The following is a 23,893-nucleotide window of genomic DNA, read 5'->3' as shown; positions in this document are numbered from 1 at the left end:
ACTCTAATGGTAAAAAGCAAAGAGGAACTAAAGAACCTCTTGATGAGGGTGAAGGAGGAGTGAAAAAACTGGCTTAAAACTAAATGTTAAAAAAAAACTAAGATCATGGCATCTGGCCCCATCACTTCATGGCAAATAGAAGGGGAAAAGGCAGAAGCAGTGACAGATTTCCTCTTCTTGGCATCTAAAATCATTGTGAACAGTGACTGCATCCATGAAAGCAGAAGACAACTGCTTCTTGGCAGGAAAGCTATGACAAACCTAGACAATGTGTTGAAAAGCAAAATCACTGCCGACCAAAGTATGTGTAGTGAAGACTACGGTCTTTCCAGGGGTCATGCACAGTTGTGAGAGCTGAACCATAAAGAAGGCAGAACGCCATAGAATGGATGCCTTTGAACTGTGGTGTTGGAGAAAACTCCTGAGAGTCCCTTGGGCAGCAGGGAGATCAAACCAGTCAATCTTAAAGGAAATCAACCCTGAATACTCATTGGAAGGACTGATGCTGAAGCTGAAGCTCCAATATTTTGGTCACCTGATGTAAAGTTGGTCACCAGCCAACTCCTTGGAAAAGACCCTGATGCTGGGAAAGATTCAGGGCATAAGGAGAAGAGGGCGTCAGTGGATGAGATGGCTGGATGGGATCACTGATGCAATGGACATGAACTTCGGCAAACGCGGGGAAATGGTGAGGGACAGGGAGGCCTGGGGTACTGCAGTCCATGGGGTCGTGAAGAGTTGGACAAAACTGGGTGACTGAACAACAACACTATTTTGTGATCAGATTGGCCCTGCAGATATCTGTTGAGAGCAGGGGTCTAGTAGATGACTGTGACTGCCCAGCTTATTTTTCTTCTTGGTAAACTATCCCCCACCTAACTCATAGAGATGTTAATTACATGGCTTTCCCTGCCTAGTAACAAGAGTTGGCAATCAGCATACTCTGTCTCCCTGGCCACAGTGGCTGGCTAAGGTGTGGGCCCAGTTACTCAACTTGGAGCCATCAAATTCATCCCAATGACATTTTCTGGAACCAAGAATAAAGAAGTGCTATCTTGCTATCATTTTCCCCCCCTTCTGGCTTGCCTGAGACAGGGCCAATACAAAGAACAACAGAGAGATGGAAAAAAAAAAGAGAGATAAACCTTGAATATATCATTGAAGTCCTTGGACAAAGCTGTGTCTAAAGATAAAACCACGCTTGGAACGTAATGTAATATCTCCATTATCCCTATATTTACAAGTGACAAGTGTTAGTCACTCAATTGTGTCTGACTCTTTGTGGCCCCATGGACTATAGCCTGCCAGACTCCTCTGTCCATGAAATTCTCCAGGCAAGAATATTGGAGTGGGTTGCCGTTTCCTTCTCCAATGGATCTTCCCAACCCAGGGATCAAACCCGGGTCTCCTGCATTGCAGGCAGATTCCTTACCATCTGAGCCATGGGATATCAAAAAAAGAAGAAATATATTTATATGTATGGCTGATTCACTTTGCTATACAGCAGAAACTAACACAACATTGTAAAGCAATTTGAGTATACTCAAAATTTTAAAAAAACTAAAAAAAATTTCAAAAAGATTCTGGCCCGAGCAACCAGGAAAAAAAAGTTCTGATTTAGGGGATGAGAGGGCTTTTAGTAGAGCTAATTCTGAGGGAAAGTGAAAGTGAAGTCGCTTGGTCGTGTCCGACTCTTTGCAACCCCGTGGACGGTAACCTACCAGGCTCCGCGGTCGATGGGATTTTCCAGGCAAGAATACTGGAGTGGGTTGCCATTTCCTTCTCCAGGGAATCTTCCCAACCCAGGGATCAAACCCGGTTCTCCTGCACTGCAGACAGACGCTTTACTGTCTGAGCCACTAGGGTAGGAGCTAAGTAAGATGAACTTGATACAGTAAAGCCTTGGTTACTAGAAAGAACAGTTGATCCTAAATTAAACACGCCATCCCTTTTTGATATTTGTCATCTGATTTCATCTCCCCACCCTGCCTCCCCTCTCCCTGTAGAAGTCTTGTGGAATATCAAGATAAAAATATCGGGGGTAGGGGATTACAGGTAAAAACAAAAACCAGAAAGATCACTTCCATTAGAAATTGTGTACAGCATGGCGACACACTAGGACACTTGGGGACAGAAGAAGAGGAAAGCACTTGGCATACCACTCACTCCACCACACCACCTCCGGACAGCTCTGCCAGCAGAAGGGGGCCCATGCTTCATCTGCAGTGCTCAGCAACGACTCTAAGTGTCTGCTTTCACAGGAGGACATGTTGGCACTTAGGGTATGACTATCAGAGACTGAGAGGTCTCTGGATGTCTGGAGGAGTAATGAAGTGTCCAGCGATGACTGGAAATTAATTGCAGTTTCTAATGTATATCCACTGTCTGTGGATATGGCGGTACTCAGCAAGTATAGGCACATATGTGAGCACACACCAATTAATACCTGCAGACTCTCAGATCTGAGTGAGATTTCTGCAGGCAAGTAGATATCCTTTATCAGTACCTGGGGTAAGAGTCACTGAACTTGAGGCTTTTACTTCTAATATGATACCATTTGAACTCATGGTGTGCTGGGCTCTGAGGAAAGTCTGATAATAAGAAAGCATATGTGAAACCACTTGATATATTGATAGTAAGCACCCATTAAATATTGTATGCTTATTATTAACATCATGTAGTAAATTGTGAAGAAGTTACAGTAGGCTGCTAAAGCACATGGCTTCATGTTTAAGTATTCAAATGACTAAATATGCAGCTTTCAATCTTCTATAATTCTTAAGGATGATGTTCTATATATTGACACTTTTGCATATACACTTTTCACCTTACCTAATTTATAGAAAAACTCTACCCAGAATGCATCACATAACCCTATAATGTTTGCTTGTATTAGTCTAACCATGATTAACCATCTCCAGAGTATTTCATCTCATTAATATTATTCTATTAACCAGAAAAATGAGAAATATTTTAATATCACATATAATGCTGCTGCTTTGAATTCTTTTTCCATGCAAATATCTAATGCCACATGACAAGTCCCAAATAATAAGATTTTCACCTACTAATAAGAGAAATTATTCCATTTTTACCATTCTTTAAAAGTTTATATCATTTGAATGACAAGCATTATGAAAAATGGTCTGTACTGACCTTTTTTCTTAGACAGTAGTTTGGGAAAAGCATATGAGTAGTTCTCTTGTATTTTCCTAACAACATTAAATGGCAAAACCTGACCTCTATCATCCCAGATATAGACCATGGTCCTCCTCCATCTCCAGGCTGCTCAGACTGAATCCAAGGAGAACTTTTCAGCACAATCAGGAAATAGTCTTTTTAAACATCAGTTTCATCTTCCATGTGATCTCTGATCTCCTTTGGCTTCTGGCTCTTGGATAACAGGTGGTTTCTCCATCCCCACTGGGTTTTTAATGCCTCAGAGCAGCCAAGCCCACATCTCAGCCAGCAGACTGGAATATGTTCTGAGCTCAAAAGTTCTGCCAATCTTTTCCAGGAATACAGCCTGATGCAGTTCATCTTTACTTACCATAGACTGTTTGTATGTGCCAGGGACATCGTAAATCCTTTAGACCAGCTCTCCCAGCCATTAATCCACTTTCGGCATTGGTTCACCTTGGCATATGCTTCTCAGGACTATTTGTTGTGGATTTTGCTCTTTCTGGTTAAGCAGCCTGTCTTTTCATTTGCATCTCCCCTCTCAATTCATTTCCTATATTGGTCTGGAATCTTACAGACTGCAATTAATAGACAACCGGAGACTTCATTTTCACCCTCTTTTCATCTTTCGTCATTACATTTTTATGTGCATCCTTTGTTCTCAGGCAGACTTTATCCATTTGGTACCAGGCCACTGACACTCAACCTTAAGTGTGATAAACTGATGGCTGAGCAAATACTTCTCTGTTGTCATTAACTCTGGTAAAAAATCCAAGGTCACCCTCATTGGCCTAAGCCGAGTTACATATTCCTCTTGAATTAAACATGAGTGCACAAGCCTGCAAAGTAAATCCCACCCTTAGATAGAAAGGTGAGTTATTCCCATCTGAAGTGCATGAGTCTGAGGAAGGAATCAGTTCAGTTCAGTCGCTCAGTCGTGTCTGACTCTTTGAGACACCATGGACTACAGCATGCCAGGCTTCTCTGTCCATCACCAACTCCCAGAGCTTGTTCAAACTCAGTCCATCGAGTTGGTGATGCCATCCAACCATCTCAGCTTCTGTCAACCCCTTCTCCTCCTGCCTTCAATCTTTCTAAGCATTAGGGTCTTTTCCACTGAGTCTGTTCTTCGCATCTGGTGGCCAAAGTATTTGAGTTTCAGCTTCACCATCAGTCCTTTCAATGAATATTCAGGACTGATTTCCATTAGGATTGACTGGTTTAATCTCCTTGCAGTCCAAGGGACTCTCAAGAGTCTTCTCCAACACCACAGTTCAAAAGCATCAATTCTTCAGCGCTCAGATTTCTTTACAGTCCAACTCACACATGCATGCATCACTACTGGAAAAACAATAGCTTTGACTAGACAGACCTTTGTTGGCAAAGTAACGTCTCTGCTTTTTAATATGCTATCCAGGTTGGTTATAATTTTTCTTCCAAGGAGCAAGTGTCTTTTAATTTCATGGCTGCAGTTATCATCTGCAGTGATTTTGGAGCCCAAGAAAATAAAGTCTGTCACTGTTTCCATTGTTTCCCCATCTATTTGCTATGAAGTGATAGGACCAGATGCCATGATCTTCATTTTTTGAAGGCTGAGTTTTAAGCCAGCTTTTTCACTCTCCTATTTCACTTTCATCAAGGGGCTCTTTAGTTCCTCTTCCCTTTCTGCCATAAGGGTGGTGTCATCTGCGTATCTGAGGTTATTGATATTTCTCCCAGCAATCTTGATTCCAGCTTGTGCTTCATCCAGCCCAGCATTTCCCATGACGTACTCTGCATATAAGTTAAATAAGTAGGGTGACAATATACAGCCTTGACATATTCCTTTCTCAATTTGAAACCAGTCTGTTGTTCCATGTCCAGTTCTAACTGTTGCTTCTTGACCTGCATACAGATTTCTCAGGAGGCAGGTCAGGTGGTCTAGTATTCCCATCTCTTGAAGAATTTTCCAGTTGGTTGTGATCCACACAGTCAAAGGCTTTGGCATCGTCAATAAAGCAGAAGTAGATGTTTTTATGGAATTCTCTTGCTTTTTCTATGATCCAACGGAAGTAAAGTCCAATGCTGTAAAGAGCAATATTGAATAGGAACCTGGAATGTTAGGTCTATGAATCAAGGTAAATTAGAATTGGTCAAACAGGAGATAGCAAGAGTGAACACTGACATTTTAGGAATCAGTGAACTAAAATGGACTGGAATGGGAGATTTTAATTCAGATGACCATTATATCTACTACTGTGGGCAAGAATCTCTTAGAAGAAATGGAGTAGCTCTCATAGTCAACAAAAGAGTCTGAAATCCAGTATTGGGTGCAATCTCAAAAGCGACAGAATGATCTCTGTTGGTTTCCAAGGCAAACCATTCAATATCATGGTAATCCAAGTCTATGCCCCAACCAGTAATGTTGAAGAAGCTGAAGTTGAATGGTTCTATGAAGACCTACAAGACCTTTTAGAACTAACACTCCCAAAAGATGTCCTTTTCATCATAGGGCACTGGAATGCAAAAGTAGGAATTCAAGAGATGCCTGGAGTAACAGGCAAATTTGGCTGAATAGACCTCCCAAGAAAAACTGCAATACATTTTACTAGAATAAGGGGGAACTGGATAACTTATCAGGCAAAAATAGCATTCTTAGTAGTCTCAACATAGTTACTGTCTCGGTGGATAATTTAGATTCTTCTGGCAGTCTTCACTTTCATGTATTAACAACGTACCTTCCTTGGTGGTGAGGGTACACACTCACTCACATATAATATTACCTATTTGCTAACTGGAACAGTAACAGGTAACATCTATTAAGCTATGAAAATGCAGCATCAGCTTGAAGCCAGTGTTTCTCTTATGAATCTTGTTGCCATCTCAAACCTGCACCTCCAACTGTCCTGTAGCACAGACACCATTGCACGAGCTTTCCCTACTTTTTGTGTCCTCCTTTTGGAGAGTTCTATTTGGTATGATTTAGAGATGAGCAAGCTGAGACCTGAAAAGCCGAACCATTTACTCACAGATATAAAGGTAAATGTAAAAAAAAAAAAAAAAAAAAAAAAAACCAGGATCACATCCAGACAATCCAATCCAAGATTCTATACCCTCAGCCAATATGCTTTGCTGGCTTAGTTGCCCCAGATCCCCTTTAATCTCTTTTATGGGATGATCTCATGTTGTTACCAAGTTTTTCTCACTTATGTATGAGAAAAGAGTATCACGTCATCCTGAGGTTTGAATTTTACTAACAGGTCACATCAATGGGAGCTGTTAGTAAAAAGGTGTTTCCTTACTGACTCTTTGCTAGGAGGCCTGTTCACCCTATAATCTGGTGACATGCATTTGTTTATGCCAAATTTTGGGAAGGTGCTCTATCTCTACTTCCTACAGCATTACTTAAAATGTGTTCCTCTCTATAATATCTTTCTCATGAGATATTTTTTCCCTCTTGACTGAAATTTCTACCCACATAGACTTAGCTAGAATCCTTTGTCAGGCCCTATTCTTACTACCTACGAAAGTACTGTGTGCTCCCCAATTGGAAACCATCCACTTGGAAGTTTGAAAGCTGAGTATTTTCATGGTGAAAGCTCTTTTTTTTACAATGTAAGTGTGTCAAGTGTGTCTTTGCTGATATAGATGGTGCCTATTTCAGGCACTGATGATTCAAAAAGCAAGAGGTGGACATAACATTCAAACTTTTAAAATAGTACCTTTACCTAACATTCAAATTGTACTTAGGAGTTCTAACGGTATATTGTAATTAAGGTGAAACAAACATTTTGTGATTTTTAAGTTAAAAAAAAGTAATGTTTATAAACATGAAGATCCAAATATTAGGGGTCTAAATAGAAGGTCTAAGAGTAAAAGACACTTACTCCTTGGAAGGAAAGTTATAACCAACCTAGATAGCATATTCAAAAGCAGAGACATTACTTTGCCAACAAAGGTCCATCTAGTCAAGGCTATGGTTTTTCCAGTAGTCATGTAGGGATGTGAGAGTTGGACTGTGAAGAAAGCTGAGCGCCACAGAATTGATGCTTTTGAACTGTGGTGTTGGAGAAGACTCTTGAGAGTCCCTTGGACTGCAAGGAGATCCAACCAGTCCATCCTAAAGGAGATCAGTCCTGGGTGTTCTTCGGAAGGACTGATGCTGAAGCTGAAGCTCCAATACTTTGGCCACCTCATGCGAAGAGTTGACTCACTGGAAAAGACTCTGATGCTGGGAAGGATTGGAGGCAGGAGGAGAAGGGGACGACAGAGGATGAGATGGCTGGATGGCATCAGTGACTCGAAGGACCTGAGTTTGAGTGGACTCCAGGAGTTGGTGATGGACAGGGAGGCCTGGCATGCTGCAATTCATGGGGTCACAGAGTCGGACACGACTCAGCGACTGAACTGAACTGAACTGAAGAGTAAAATAAAAAATACATTATTCAACCTACATTTATGGAGATATAACCAACACCCTGTTTGTTTACCTCAGAACTTTATCACCTATGTTAATCTGAATCAGACTCCAGCTACATGTGATAGCCTTAAAGCTATTGCAGGACCTGTGTAATCCACTGAAAGTTCTGGGTTGCATCAAAATTGGCTCAAATAAAATCAGAGCTTAAGCTGGATTGAAATTTTCCTTCTGGATGTCAATTTGACCCATCAGGAAAGTGGTCATGGACGGTGTGCAAAAACTAATTTGGTTTTGTTTTTGTGTGTGTGATGCTATTCATTATTCAACAAATATTTATTGAGTAGTTATAGGTACTCAAATAGTAGGGGGGTAACATCAGAGCAAAGTTCAAAAACAGACCTGAGAAAGGGAGAAAACGGAGAATAGCCAGCCCCATCTTTGCATCAGAATGAGCCCTGAGTACTAAGAATTTAATAAAAAACACAGAAAAATGTAGAACCACATCTATCTCCAGGTGTAAGGAAAACACAAAGATTCAGTCTTTCCTAAGTAATTGGCAAGATAACCCCTGTATTCATTCTTTTCAGGGGTTCCAGAAATGCCGGTCCTAAGGATGCTAAACCATAATAGACAATGATGCCTCCAATAAACTGTAGTTAGAATGTGGGTTCAGGAAGCAATTGTATGCTTGAGATATTCATGATTAGAATGATTATCAGTATTTTCATATTTTTATCTGGACTTTAATAAAACAGTTATGATACTATAAAGGGTGCTTTTGTTTTTTACTCATAAAACCTTTACTGATGAATTGTTAGTGATAAGGAATTATGCCTTGCCTTGGAAGCTACTTCTGTAGCCGATAATCGATCTAAGGAACATTATTTTGCTGATTGGTGCATTATTTCCTCAGGTAGTGTTAGATGAAAAAATGCTTTTAAAGGTTTTTCTTTTTTTCCATTATTATTTCATGTTCAATCATATTGCTTTGGGAATATATTTCACAAAAGGGTAGTTGATATTCAGAATCTCATTCATGCATATAAGAATTCTTATTCCTAGCTGGGCAAAAAGGAAAATCATTTGTATAGATTTCGCTTATTAGTGTCATATACCTGGCACTAGGTTCTATGACAGAGAGGTTATATATACAGTCTCTTCTTGGATTCAAATTCTAGCACTGACTAGCTATATGACATTAGAAAAGTTACTTATCTTCTCATGACATTTTTCTCATCTATACAATCAGGATAAGAATAGTACCTGCCTCATAGGCTTGTTTTAAGCAGTCAATACATGTTAGCATTATATAGTACTATGGCATTTTCTAAGTCAATCCTTAAAATTCAATAGATTAAATAAGAAAAGATTTATTTCTCATCAGATTAGATCACCTCTGTGTTATGGCTGTTGTATCATACTACTTTCCCTGTTTTGTTTTTCAGGTAGGATACTCTGACTTTACATTTATTTGGAATAATATAAAAGTATTCTTATTGCAAACAAAGCTAATTGATCTCTAAAATATGCAAGCGGCTTATGCAGCTCTGCTGCTAAGTCACTTCAGTCGTGTCCGACTCTGTGTGACCCCATAGACGGAAGCCCACCAGGCTCCCCGTCCCTGGGATTCTCCAGGCAAGAACACTGGAGTGGGTTGCCATTTCCTTCTCCAATGTGTGAAAGTGAAAAGTGAAAGGGAAGTTGCTCACTCATGTCCGATTCTTAGCGACCCCATGGACTGCAGCCTACCAGGCTCCTTGTCCATGGGATTTTCCAGGCAAAAGTACTGGAGTGGGGTGCCATCGCCTTCTCCGTTAAGCAGCTCAATAAATATCAAAAAATACCCCAGATAACCCAAACAGACATTTCTCCAAAGAAGGCATACATACAGATGGCCAACAAACACATGAAAAGATGGTCAACATCACTCATTATTAGAGAAATGCAAATCAAAACTACAATGAGATATCACCCCACACTGGTCAGACTGGTCATCATCAAAAAATCTACAAACAATAAATGCTGGAGCGAATGTGGAGAAAAGGGAACCCTCTTGCACTGTTAGTGGGAATGTAAATTGATACAGCCACTATGGAGAACAGTACGGAGATTCCTTAAAAAATGTGGAATAAAACTACCATATGACCCAGAAATCTCACTACTGGTCATATACCCTGAGAAAACTGTAATTCAAAAAGACACGTGCATCCCAATGTTAATGGCAAAACTACTTACAATAGCCAGGACATGGTAGCAATTTGATGTGCATTGACAGATGAATGAATAAAGAAGTTGTGGCACACATATGCAATGGAATATTAACCACAAAAAGGAATGAAATTGAGTCATCTTAGTGATGTGGATGAACCTAGAGTCAGTAATACAGTGTGAAGTAAGTCAGAAAGAGAAAAACAAATATCATATATTAACACATACAAATGGAATCTGGCAAAAATGGTACTGATGAACCTATTTGCAAGGCAAGAATAGAAGCACAGATGCAGAGAACAGACTTGTGGACACAGGGAGGGAAGGAGAGGGTGGTACAAATTGAGAGAGTAGCGCTGACATATATACACTACTCTGTATAAAATAGTTAGCTGGTGGGAAGCTGCTGTATAGCACAGGGAGCTCAGCTTGATGCTCTGTGATGACCTAGAGGGGGTGGGATGGCGGGGTGGGAAGGAGGCTTAAGAAGGAGGGAATATACGTATACTTATAGCTGATTCACATTGTTGTACAGCAGAAACCAACGCAACATTGTAAAGCAATTATACTCCATTAAAAAAAAAGTATTCATATTGACAAATGTCACATATCTGTTTGCATGTAGTGTCCTTTTGGATGTCAATGTGATCCAGTAGGAAAGCAGTCATGGATGGTGTCTGAATTAAGATATTCATTCATCTATAAGACTGTGCAGTGAAATGTGCTAACACTCAGAGTGATGCAAAGAGAGAAAAATGTCCAGAATCCTACTAGCTAAAAAGAGATAACATTAGGCAAATAACTACTTAAATTATTTTACAGATGATAAATAGTAAAGCTATGATTTGTGTATATTAGTAGCGACACTTGATAAATATTTCAGTTTGAGTTCAGTCACTCAGTCATGTCTGACTGTGACCCCATGGACTGCAGCATGCCAGGCCTCCCTGTCCATCACCAACTCCCAGAGTTTACTCAAACTCATGTCCATCGAGTCAGTGATGCCACCCAACCATCTCATCCTCTGTCATCCCCTTCTCCTCCTGCCTTCAATCTTTCCCAACATCAGGGTCTTTTCCAGTGAGTCAGCTCTTCACATCAGGTGGCCAAAGTATTGGAGTTTCAGTTCAGCATCAGTCATTCCAATGAATATTCAGGACTGATCTCCTTTAGGATGGACTGGTTGGATCTCCTTGCAGTCCAAGGGACTCTCAAGAGTCTTCTCTAACACCACAGTTCAAAAGCGTCAGTTCTTCGGTGCTCAGCTTTCTTTATAGTCCAACTCTCGCATCCATACATGACTACTGGAAAAACCATAGCTTTGACTAGACGGACCTAAGTCTTATTTCCATGACAGACTGGAGATTCCATGATTCAGTTTGGGAGACAGAGGTTTTATTCTCATCTCAGGGGGCTGAAATCAATTTAACATGAGGGTTAGATTTTTAAAGTGTGCATATGATATCATTTGAAGTGAAAATTACCTTTGATCAAGCTTCAGATTGTAAGGGTTGGTTTTCTCTAAACACCCCATCTCAGTGACAGTTCCTCATCCAGTTTCAGAAGAGCTCTCTCTTTCCTCAGTTTGACAACAGATTAAGCAGTTGGCTTATATTTAAAAGTCATATTGTATGAATAATATGTGTTTTTAAACACTGGAAATCACTCCCATAACAAAAAGAAGCTTACATAAGTAAAAGAAATCAGAGGTGGGGTGGGTGGATTCAAAAAGTCAGTTCAGTTCAGTCGCTCAGTCATGTCTGACTCTTTGTGACCCCATGAATCCCAGCACGCCAGGCCTCCCTGTCCATCACCAACTCCCGGAGTTCACTTAGACTCACGTCCATCGAGTCAGTGATGCCATCCAGCCATCTCATCCTCTGTCGTCCCCTTCTCCTCCTGCCCCCAATCCCTCCCAGCATCAGAGTCTTTTCCAATGAGTCAACTCTTCGCATGAGGTGGCCAAAATACTGGAGTTTCAGCTTTAGCATCATTCCTTCCAAAGAAATCCCAGGGCTGATCTCCTTCAGAATGGACTGGTTGGATCTCCTTGCAGTCCAAGGGACTCTCAAGAGTCTTCTCCAACACCACAGTTCAAAAGCATCAATTCTTCGATACTCAGCCTTCTTCACAGTCCAACTCTCACATCCATACGTGACCACAGGAAAAACCATAGCCTTGACTAGCCGGACCTTTGTTGGCAAAGTAATGTCTCTGCTTTTGAATATGCTATCTAGGTTGGACATAACTTTCCTTCCAAGGAGTAAGCGTCTTTTAATTTCATGGCCGCAGTCACCACTGCAGTGATTTTTATAACTCCCACTGTGCCTTTTACCTGGGGAACATCTGATGAACAGAATTACTAGCAGAAGCACTGGCAATATTTTTTCTCTCTCTCTCATCCCTCAATTGTCCTGAATGTACATATTTGAATTAGTATGAGTTAAATGCATGTTTTTTTATGCTCCAACAGTATAAGGACAAATACACATAGCATGGAAGAGATGTACACAGTGCTGAGGGATTGTACTGCCCCAGCTTCATAAGTGAAAGTGAAAGCAAAAGCGAAAGTGAAGTCGTTCAGTCATGTCCAACTCTTTGTGACCCCATGGACTGCAGACCACCAGGCTCCTGCATCCATGGGATTTTCTAGGCAAGAGTACTGGAGTGGATTGCCATTTCCTTCTCCAACCCCAGCTTAATAGTCATTTAATTTGCTTTCTACACGTGAAGGTCTGTATTTACTACTAAATCTGTCTATTGGGTGAAGTGGTAAGCTCTGAAATGTAAATAGCATTTTCCCCTTCATCACAGCCCAGCTAAGTTCTAGTGCAGGCCAGAAAGAGAACCTAAATCTCTTTCTGGGAAGCCCAGAAAAGGCTGGACTAGCCCAGTTCCACTCCATTGAAGAGAATCCCCTCCTCCTTGCATTAAAATGATTAATTTGGGCATTTCTTAAACTATGCCAGGGACAGATAGTGAATGATAGAAACTATCCTTACCAATCTGTACACTTAACTAAATCATGTATATGAGAAACAGGTATGGAGTTTGTCTTAGGCATTGCAATTAATCTCCCTAAAATCTTGATAGAGATATATGGAGCAGCGATCCTTCAGCACACTAGCCTTGATCTATTTCCTTTCTGAAATATTGATATAACAAACAAATGATGATACTTGATTCTTTAGTGTAACTAGTTTTAGTTAATTACTATAAATGCCATCTGAAAGTTCATGTTAAGTTTGCAAATTCAGATGATGGGTATATGGATGTTCCCCAAGCAATTCTTTCAACTTATCTTTCACTTTTCATAATAAAATACTGAGAAGAAAAGTACTCAAAGATTGGGCTTTTGAAAATAGGTCTTTTCATATATTCATTCCATAATCTTTTGTAGACCACTTACTACATGTACTTGGATAGGTACTATGGACAAACTTGAATTCAACATGGTACCTGCCTTTAAGAATTGTATCACTTATTTACTGCTACAACAATGCTTCCTAGACAACTTGGTGTCATGCAACCACAGGCATTTATTTTCACATTCATGGGTATACAGGTTGATTGCTAAGTGGGTAATCTCTCTTCACTGTTTCAAATTGCAAGTTCTGCTAGATATTGTTCCTTGCCCCATTTTACTTAACATGTGTTCATTCTGAGACCCATTCTCTTCTCATTATTATGGCAGAACTGCAAGAGTGTAAGCCCTATCAAAGATGTAGATTACATGCCTGTTTATATCACCTCTACTAAAACATACTGACCAAAACGAGTCACATGGTTGAGCCCAAAGTCAAAGAGAAAGTAAACTCTGTCTTTAGTGGAAGAAATTACAATGTCAACAGGGAAAAAGACATGATACAAGGAGAAAAGTGGTGACCAAACCTAAGTCTACACCAAGAACTTTGGAGCTTAGATCTGGACAAAGCAGACAAAATATTGCACTTCTGGCCAAATTGCTCCATTTGTTCAAAGGATAAATGAATATGACTGGGTACTAATCTGTGGGTCCATTTTCCATACTCAGTGGTTCTAACCTTAGATCCTTTCAGGGCTGCATAGATTAGCCTACCTTATTATCAGACTACATCATAACAAAGAATAAAAACAACACAAGAAGCCCTTGTTATTATTTCTAAGATCCTTTTCTAGATATATGCAAACAGTGATAATTAATGTCTATCGCTCTTCCCTCAGGGGCTTCCCTCGTGGCTCAGATGATAAAGAATCCATCTGCATGCAGGAGAACTGGGTTCAATCCCTGGGTTGGGAAGATCCCCTGGAGAAGAGAATGGCAACCCACTCCACTATTCTTGCCTGAACAATTCCATGGACAAAGGAGCCTGGCAGACCCCAGTCCATGGGGTTGCAAAGAGTCAGACACGACTGAGCAACTAACACTAACACTTTCCCTTCCCTCTAGGAAGGCTCGATATAGTGAAATATGCATGCTAAGTCACTTTAATCATGTCCGACTCTGTGTGACCCTATGGACTATAGCCTGCCAGGCTCCTCTGTCCATGGAATTCTCCAGGAAGAATACTTGAGTGGGTTGCCATGCCTTCCTCCAGGGGATCTTCCCAATCCAGGGATCGAACAAGTGTCTCTTATGTCTCCTGCATTGGCAGGTGGATTCTTTACCACTAGCACCACCTGGGAAGCCCTATAGTAAAATAAAGGACATTTTTATTTTTATATCAATTACTTCTTTAGCAGTATACCTGTGGGTCTTAAATGACAGACTTTATATAATTGCTGAACAATGGGAATAAGCTGAATTTTTTGAGCTTTAATGAAGGGTTTACATCTATTTAAAATTAAACCCTTGTTGTATAGATAAACACTGAATGAAATCAACTGTAACATTTTATAATTAAGAATAATGCAGCAGTGTGAGATCATTATTGCAAAACTTTAAAAATGTATTTATTTCCCATTAGTTGCAGCATAATGATCCAACTCCTTAAATGAAAAAGAAAATAAACTTCTTGAATCAAACTTTGTGATAGAGACCCAGCATGTGTTAGTAATTTAAACTGTTTTTCTCAATGATTTTATTTTATGATATAACCAATCATTGGATTGTAAATGTAGAAAATGTTTCATTTGGCTCCTAAATAAAGGATAATGAAAGTCATTAAATGTTTACTAAAACAAATTGCTATTAAGATAAAGTATATAAATAAGTCACCAACCAAAATCAATCTTTATTCCTATATATCAAAAGAGAGAGAGGAAAATATGTGTATATATAGATTTCTCTCTCTCACTTTTGCACTCTCTCTATATACACATGAACCGTGTGAAATTTGCAATGATTGATATTTATACAATTAATTTACTGCCCCTAAATCATATACAGATTAACCTATTCTTATGTCCTTATGTTTAAATCATATTTAAATATACATTTATAAATAAATAATATCTATTATTATATCTTTAAATGCAAGTTTACAGGAAAAAGCCTGTAAACAGGCTTTTTAACAGGCTTATAACAGGAGTTATAAGCCTATGGAAATCAGAATGCAGAAAACTAAAATGCCTGACAATTTAAAGGATTGTTGAGGCTGTAGAGTAACTGGAACCTTCGTATCCTGCCAGTGGGAGTTTACTTTGGCATAACTGCTTTGCAAATCTCCTTGGCAGTAGCTTCTAAATCTGAACACAGGTACACTCTGTGACACAGGAACTCAACTACTAAGTATATAACTCTAATGTTTGTAGGTACATCCATCAAAAGATGTATACAAAGGCATTCAGAGAAGTATTATTCATATGATCTCCAAATTGGAAGCAATCTAAATGCATATCAACTCTAGAGAATAAACAAAATGAGGAATATTCACAACTGAACTCTATATGGCAATGAGAAGGATTAAATTACTGCCATGTTCCATAACATAGATGAGCATCAACATAATATTCAACAAAAGAAGCCAAGCAAAAGACATGGAAGCAACCTATGTGTTGATTGACAGAGGAATGGATAAAGAAGATGCGGTACATATATACAAAAAATATTACTAGCCATTAAAAAGAATGAAATAATGCCATCTGTGGCAACATGGATGGACCTAGAGATAGTAATGCTGAGTGAAGTTAGAAAAGGAAAAATATTGTATTACATCCCTTATATGTGGAATCTAAAAAGAAACGGTACAAATGAACTTATTTACAAAATAGACTTAGAGAACAAACTTATGGTTGCTGGGGGGAAGGATGGTGGGAAGGATAGGCGGAAGGGATAGGGAGTTTGGGATGGACATGTACACACCACTATATTTACAATGGATAACCAACAAGGTCCTACTGTATAGCACATAGAACCCTGGTCAATGTTATGTGACAAGATGGGGGGGAAATCTGGGGGAGAATGGATACAGGTATATGTATAGCTGAGTCCCTTTGCTGTCCACCTGAAAATATCACAACATTGTTAACTTACTATACTCCAATATAAAAAAAAAGTTTTTAAAAATAACTGGGCAGAGTATACAGCATATAATTACATTTATATAAAGTCCAAGACAAGGCGACACTAATATAAGTGTTAGAAATCAGGATGGTTACTTCATGATGGTACTTAGTGGAAGTGAGCATGAGTGGGGCCTCAAAGGTATTGGTAATGCTATATTTTTTTATCAGATTGGTGGGTATATGTAGGTATTTACTCTCTGAAAATGTACCATGCTGTTCCATTAAGTTTGGGGCACTTTTCTGCACATCTTATATTTTCAATAGCATACTGAAGTATAATTGATGTACAAACTACACATACTTCATGTGTATAATTCAATACACACAAGTCTGGACATAGGGAAATACTTGTTTGGAAGAAAAGCCATGACCAACCTAGACAGCATATTAAAAAGCAGAGACGTTACTTTGCCAACAAAGGTCCGTCTAGTCAAAACTACTGTTTTTCCAGTAGTTGTGTATGGATGTCACAGTTGGACTATAAAGAAAACTGAGTGCAGAAGAATTGATGCTTTTGAACTGTGGGGTTGGAGAAAACTCTTGAGAGTCCCTTGAACTGCAAAGAAATCAAACCAGTCCATCCTAAAGGAAATCAGTCCTGAATATTCATTGGAAGGACTGATATGAAGCTGAAACTCCAATATTTTGGCCACCTGATGCAAAGAACTGACTCCTTGGAAAAGACCCTGATGCTGGGAAAGACTGAAGGCAGGAGGATAAGGGGAAGACAGAGGATGAGATGGTTGGATGGCATCACTGACTAGATGGACATGAGTTTGAGCAAACTCCAGGAGTTGGTGATGGACAGGGAAGGCTGGTGTGCTGCAGTCCATGGGGCTGCAAAGAGTCAGACACAACTGAGTGACAGAACTGAACTGAACTGAAACACTTGTGATACCATCACCAGTCAAGGTAATAGACCTATGTAACACCTCCCAATGTTTTCTTGTGTCTGTTTTTTGAATGTTATATTTTTGTAAAAGACTTACTTTCAGAAAAGTACATCTGCTTTCTCAATATGATGACTTCCTGCCATCCTTCTTTTTCACAATTTCTGAAAGAGTTGCTTAATGACTCTGACACAGTCTTACAACTTCCCATTATTTTTCATACTTCAAATCATGAAGGAATTATTGTAATCTTTTCGGGTCTGTCATCCAGTTCACTTACTATTAATTCCTTTTTGGGGCTCAGAGAGAAGACCTTAGGGAATTTATAGAGCCTTTTCTCATTCTTGTATCTGCTAAAAAAAACTTTATGTCACAAACCTTGATTATTGATTCCCTCCATGACATTTAAAATTATGTATTTCACAGGAACTTTGTCTGCTACCACCTTTCTGCCCAAAGTAATTTATAGCAGCCATGGACATTTTGAAATTAGATTGAAGACCTTCTGTTGCAAACCACATGCTTCTTGAAACAGATGGAATTTTCAGTAGTGTGAGGTTATTCCTAATCCTGGAAATATTACCAAACAACAAGGAAAGGCTTAATGGGTTGACCTATTAAGTCCATTTTTCAAATCAAAGGTAAAGTTGTTTTTTTTGGGAAATCAAGGTTATGTCTGTCTCCAGGCATGCATTAAGCAATTAACATGAGTTCTAGAGGAATGGAAGGCCTCTGAAGGTAAGCACAGGGCATACTCATTCACTTGGAAAGCCCTTTAACAAAGGAATTGCTTCCTCATGAGCAGTATTAAAGCAACCTCCCATTACTAAAGCATATTAAGCTACCTTGTGGGCATTTTGCCAAATCTTTAAGTTGTATTACAGGCTTTCTGTACAAAATATGTTTTTCTCTGAAACAGTTCAAACACTCTCCTCTCTCTTTTTTTCCCCACTATTCCTTACAGACACCATCAAAGTTACCTAACTTCAAACATTAACTACTTCTATAGCTCTTGTGAAGTTTCACACAGGGAGCTATTGACAAGCAAGACATCTGATGATGAAGCAGAGTTCTTTTGTGACTAGAAGAGATGAAATCCCTGTACAATGCAGAAAACTGGCCACAACTGTTCTTTTTGTCTTATACTAAAGTATAGTTTTTAGAATAAAGAACACCTACTGCAAAGAGATCCAACTAGTCCATTCTGAAGGAGATCAGCCCTGGGATTTCTTTGGAAGGAATGATGCTAAAGCTGAAACTCCAGTACTTTGGCCACCTCATGTGAAGAGTTGACTCATTGAAAAAGACTCTGATGCTGGGAGGGATTGGAGGCAGGAGGAGAAGGGGACGACAGACGATGAGATGGCTGGATGGCATGACCAACTTGATGGACGTGAGTCTGAGTGAACTCCGGGAGTTGGTGATGGACAGGGAGGCCTGGTGTGCTGCGATTCATGGGGTTGCAAAGAGTTGGACACGACTGAGCGACTGAACTGAACTGAAGTGAACACATAGAAAGAGATAAACAACATGACTTTGATACAAAGCAAATTTAATCATGAATTCTAGGAAATTACTTCAAGTATTATTGCTACATCAAGTGGTTCCAAGTGACCAGATGTCTTGTGTAGGGTGTACATTTGACTGTTACTTGTGCCTTCTAAATCTATTGTACTTTTCTCCCTGGTTACTCAGGGCAACCCAACTGGGGACCACAGTACCCAGTCTCCTTTGTAGTTACATGTGGTCGCTCAACTAAATTCTTGCTAATAAAATATGAGCACAAGCAATTTTTGCTTCATCTGGATTCCTCTATTTCCTCTTCACATAAGCTAGAAGCCAATCGAGGCAGGGGACAGCTATGAGCATGCAGAGGAGGGCTGTATACTAGGGGATGGCAAAGCACCAATGTTGACAGCACCTTCACCACTGAATATCTTGTTGGCATTAAGCCACACCTCCAGTCTGGATGTCGAACTTGCATGCGAAGGAAATATACTTCCATTCACTTTTACTCATTGTATGCTTTTATCTTTGTTATTGAAGCTACTATTTACCAGATAGGGTTATTGATTAATAATTTTTAGTATGCTTTCAACTTATTAAAAGAATGTGAAACAAATATTTGATGATTTCTAAAAAAAAATATTTTATATTTCCATAGGATATTTCTTTTATCAGGACCTTTCTCCATATTTTATTATATGAGAGTCAAAAGAATCCTGTGGTGGCAGTTAAGATGATTCATTATGCCTATTTCACTAAAAAGGAAACAACAACATTGGCAACTGGATCTTGATCTTTCCAAATTATCTCAGGAAACTATACAACTTCAGAGGAAATATGGTTTGCTTACTATATATTAAAGTCAACTCACAATACCATATTGAATGAAAATTCACAACTTTAAGAAGGTGACTTAGTCTTTTGGAGAATTTAATAAATATGGCTTCTTTTTTTTTTTACTGCATTCATTAACCACTAATTTATCTCTTTAATGAAATAAGAAGATAATTTTTCAATTAAATGCATTTTCAAGTTAAATGTTTGAAATATCAAGAAATTTTATATTTACTACTGAATTCTATTTATAAATGTAGCAAATTTGAAAATACATAGATGTTAAAAATTACTTTGTTTATAGTAAAATTGAGTAACAGAGGAAAGAAGAATATGACAATTATGTGTAAGTCCAAGACTCAGAGTTAACTACTGTTAATATATGTGTATACTTTTTTAATGAAAATAAACAATATTGTTTTAAGCATTTTCACTTGATGATAATAGGTGACATTCATGATCCCTACTAGGGCCAGGCAGTAGACTACAAATATTCTACCAATTATCTTAAATATAATATTCAGTAGAAGCCTGTAGATAAGTGCTATAATTATCACTATCTTTACATAATGAGCAACTGAGACTTGGGTATGCTAACCAACTGATGCCTCATAATGAAGATTGAAAGTAGTAAGTGATGTCACAGATTGTCTGTATTCAAAACTTGCACTCCAAACATTTTGCTATTATTTGAGGATCAAGAAACACAAGGCAGCAATGTATTCCATCTTATGGGTCACAACGAGATCAGAGAAGCACCACAGATGTCCCAATCAATCTTTTACTTTTGGATATATAACTTGTTTCCTAATATTAACAGCATGTATTTGTTATTAAATCTTTGTACCTTGACATATTCATATGACTTTATTTTAGTAATTTTATAGAACTAGAGTTGCTGATCAGGACCTGTTTTAAGGATTTTGAATATATTGACAATTGGAGCTTAGGAGTTTGCCCTAATTTCCTCACAATATGTGGGAACAACCAAGTATTCTTTGTGGAGACAAGATTTGGTATTAACATTGTTTTCTATATGTTTGACAGTTTTGAGAAATGATTTATTTTTTATGTATGGATTTTTATAACTATTAATGTACAGTTTTAAAATATGCTTATTGATGATTTCTGCTTTATTTCTACTGATTTGCCCACTTATACATTTTTATCAGATTTACATACTTTAAACACTTTTCTTATGTTATAGACCTTAACACACTGTGTGAAATAAATATCTCAAATACTTCTGATCACACTGCTAATAACCTTCAACTCTTTTGCAAGTGTATTTTCAGATGTTACACATTCTTATGTTTCTGTAACCAAATGTATGAAGTAAATTCATTTGTTATTTTGGCCTCAGAAATCACCTATCTTTCCAGTACCTTTGATGACTAAATCTGCAGTTTCAATACCTTTGCTGTGGTATAACTTAGCATACAACAAACACGACATATTTAAATTATAAAATTTGAATGAGTTTTGATATAAGTATATGCCTATAAAACCATCACCATAAATAAGATAATGAACATCACCTCTAAAAGTTACTTAATGTTTCTTTGTACTTCCTCCCTTCTGCCCCTCACTTCCTATGCCCTCATTGCCAGGCAAGTACTGATCTGCTTTCTGTCATTGTAGATAAGTTTGCCTTTTCCAGAATTTTTCTATAAATGGAATCAGAGTACTATTTTTGGTCTACTTCTTCTAACTCATCATAAATATTTTGAAAATCATCAACATATCTGAATGTTTACTGCTTTTTATTGTTGAGTAGTATTCTATTGGGTGATACGTCCCAATTTGTTTATTCACTCACCTAGTAAAGGAGATTTGGATTATTTCCAGTCTGAGGGTGATACAGTTAAAAGCTGTTATGAACATTAATGTTTAAGTCTTTATATGTATATTTAATTTCTCTTCTAGAAGTGGAATGGTTGGATCATATGGTATGTGTATTTGTAACTTTCTATAAACCTTCCAAACAGTTTTCCTACGTGGTTGTACTGTTTTATGCTCCTATCAGCAGTCAATTCAAGTTCCAGTAGTTCCAGTCCAGAGGTAAGATGACAGAGTAGAAGGACATGAGCTCACCTCTTCTTATGCAAACACCAAAATAACAACTACCTTCTAAATAACCAGTGACAAAAATAAAACAAAATGCTAGAACCTACCAAAAATCATAGCCTACATCCAAAGACAAAGAAGTCACAATGAGATGGAAGGAGGGATGCAATCGTGATAAACTTAAGTCCCATATAGGCGAGGTAAAAAGTAAAACTGTTAGTTGCTCAGTTATGCCCAACCCTTTGTGACTCCATGGACTGTAGCCCACTAGGCTCCTCTGTCCATAGAGCTCTCCAGGCAAGAATATTGGAGTGGGCTGCCATTTCCTTCTCCCTTCTCAGGGGATCCTCATGATCTAGGGATCAAACCCAGGTCTCCTGCACTGCAGGCAGATTTTTTTTTTTTTTTTTTTAACCACTGAGCCACCTAGGGAGCCCACGTGCCTGGTAGGCAACCCACAAACTAGAAAATGATTATGCCACAGAGGTTCCCCCACAGCAGTGAAAGTTCTGAACCCCACGTCAGGCTCCCCAGCCTGGGGGGGTCTGGCAATGGGAGGAGGAATACCCGGAGAATATGGCTCTGAAGGCCAATGGAGTTTCACTACAGGAATTCCACTCTTGAAGGGAGCACACAGGGTCTGGTGTGCACTGGGACCCAGAGGTGAAAGCAATAACCTCATAAGAGACTGGCCAAACTTATCTGCAGGTATCAGAAGGTCTCCTGTGGAGGGAGGGGATGGGTGTGGCTCATTATGTGGACTAGGACACTGGCAGAAGCAGCTCTGGGGAGTACTCACTGGCAAAAATAAATGAAATAGAGATGAAGAACAGAATAGAAAAAAGATCAATGAAACTAAAATTTAATTCTTTGAAAATATAACCAAAATTGATAAGCCTTTAGCCAGACTCATCAAGAAAAAGAGGGAGAGAGCTCAAATCAATAAAATCGGAAATGGAAAAGGAGAAGTTACAACAGACACCAGAGAAATACAAAGGATCATAAGAGACTACTACAAGCAACTATATGCCAATAAAATGGACAATTTAGAAGAAATGGACAAATTCTTAGAAAAGCACAATCTCCCAAGAATGAACCAGAAGAAATAGAAAATAGGAACAGACCAAGTACTGACATTGAAACTGTGACTTAAAACCTCCCAACAAACAAAATTTCAGGAAGAGATGGCTTCATAGATGAATTATTATTATATCAAACATTTACAGAAGAATTAACACCTGAAACTGTTTCAAAAAATTGCAGAGGAAGGAATATTCCCAAACTCATTCTACAAGGCTACCATAGCCCTGATACCCAAACCAGAAAAAGATACTACGAAAAAACAAAATTACAGGCCAATATCACTGATGAACAAAGATGCAAAAATCCTCAAAATACTAGCAAACTGAATCCAACAATATTACATTAAAAGGATCATACACCATAATCAAGTGGGATTTATTCCAGAGATGCAAGGATTTTTCAATATCTGCAAATCAATCAGTGTGATATATAACATCAACAAATTGAAGAAAACCTTATGATTATGTCAATAGATGCAGAAAAAGCTTTCAACAAAATTCAACACCCATTTACAATAAAAACTCTCCAGAAAGTGAGCTTAGAGGGAACATACCTCAACATAATAAAGGCCACATATGACAAACTTACAGCTAGCATCATCCACAATGGTGAAAAGTTGAAAGTATTTGCTCTAAGATCAGGAACAAGACAAGGATGTCCACTCTCACCACTCTTATTCAACATAGTTTTGGAAGTCCCAACTACAGCAATCAGCAAAGAAAGAACTAAAGGGACTCTAAATTGGAAAGCAAGTAAAACTGTCACTGTTTGCAGATGATGTGATACTATACATAGAAGATCCTAAAGATGTTACCAGAAAACCACTAGGGCAACAAACGGGACCTAGTTAAACTGAAAAGCTTTTGCACAGCAAAGAAAACCTAAAAAAGACAAAAAGACAACCCTCAGAATGGGAGAAAATATTTGCAAATTAAGCAACTGACAAAGGATTAATCTCCAAAATATACAAGCAGCTCATGCAGCTCATACCAAATGACCCAATCAAAAACTGGGCAGAAGACCTTTTAAATAGACATTTCTCCAAAGAAGATGTACAGATGGCCAAACACATGAAAAGATGCTCAACATCACTAATAAAGAAATGCAAATCAAAACTACAATAAGGTATCACCTCACACCAGTCAGAATGGCCATCATCAAAAAATCTATAAACAATAAATACCAGAGAGTGTGTGGATAAAAGGGAACCATCTTGCACTGTTGGTGGGAATGTAACTTG

The 23,893-nt window shown here is 38.6% G+C and overlaps 1 long non-coding RNA gene across 2 annotated transcripts in view; it reads left to right on the top strand.

Moving 5' to 3' along the window:
• The window catches only part of LOC133241968 (uncharacterized), a 170,634-nt gene extending 149,141 nt beyond the window's left edge, over positions 1-21,493 (top strand). For both annotated transcript variants that reach the window (XR_009734729.1, XR_009734730.1), the window contains one exon: positions 18,128-21,493. This is a non-coding gene — a long non-coding RNA (uncharacterized LOC133241968). The remainder of the gene's footprint in view (positions 1-18,127) is intronic.
• The last annotated feature ends 2,400 nt before the right edge of the window (positions 21,494-23,893 follow it).

Source organism: Bos javanicus, chromosome X, assembly GCF_032452875.1.
Source record: "Bos javanicus breed banteng chromosome X, ARS-OSU_banteng_1.0, whole genome shotgun sequence".
In the NCBI taxonomy this organism is placed as follows: Eukaryota; Metazoa; Chordata; class Mammalia; order Artiodactyla; family Bovidae; genus Bos; species Bos javanicus.
The sequence above is the reverse complement of the archived record's forward strand: the minus strand, read 5'-3'. Positions and strand labels throughout refer to the sequence as shown.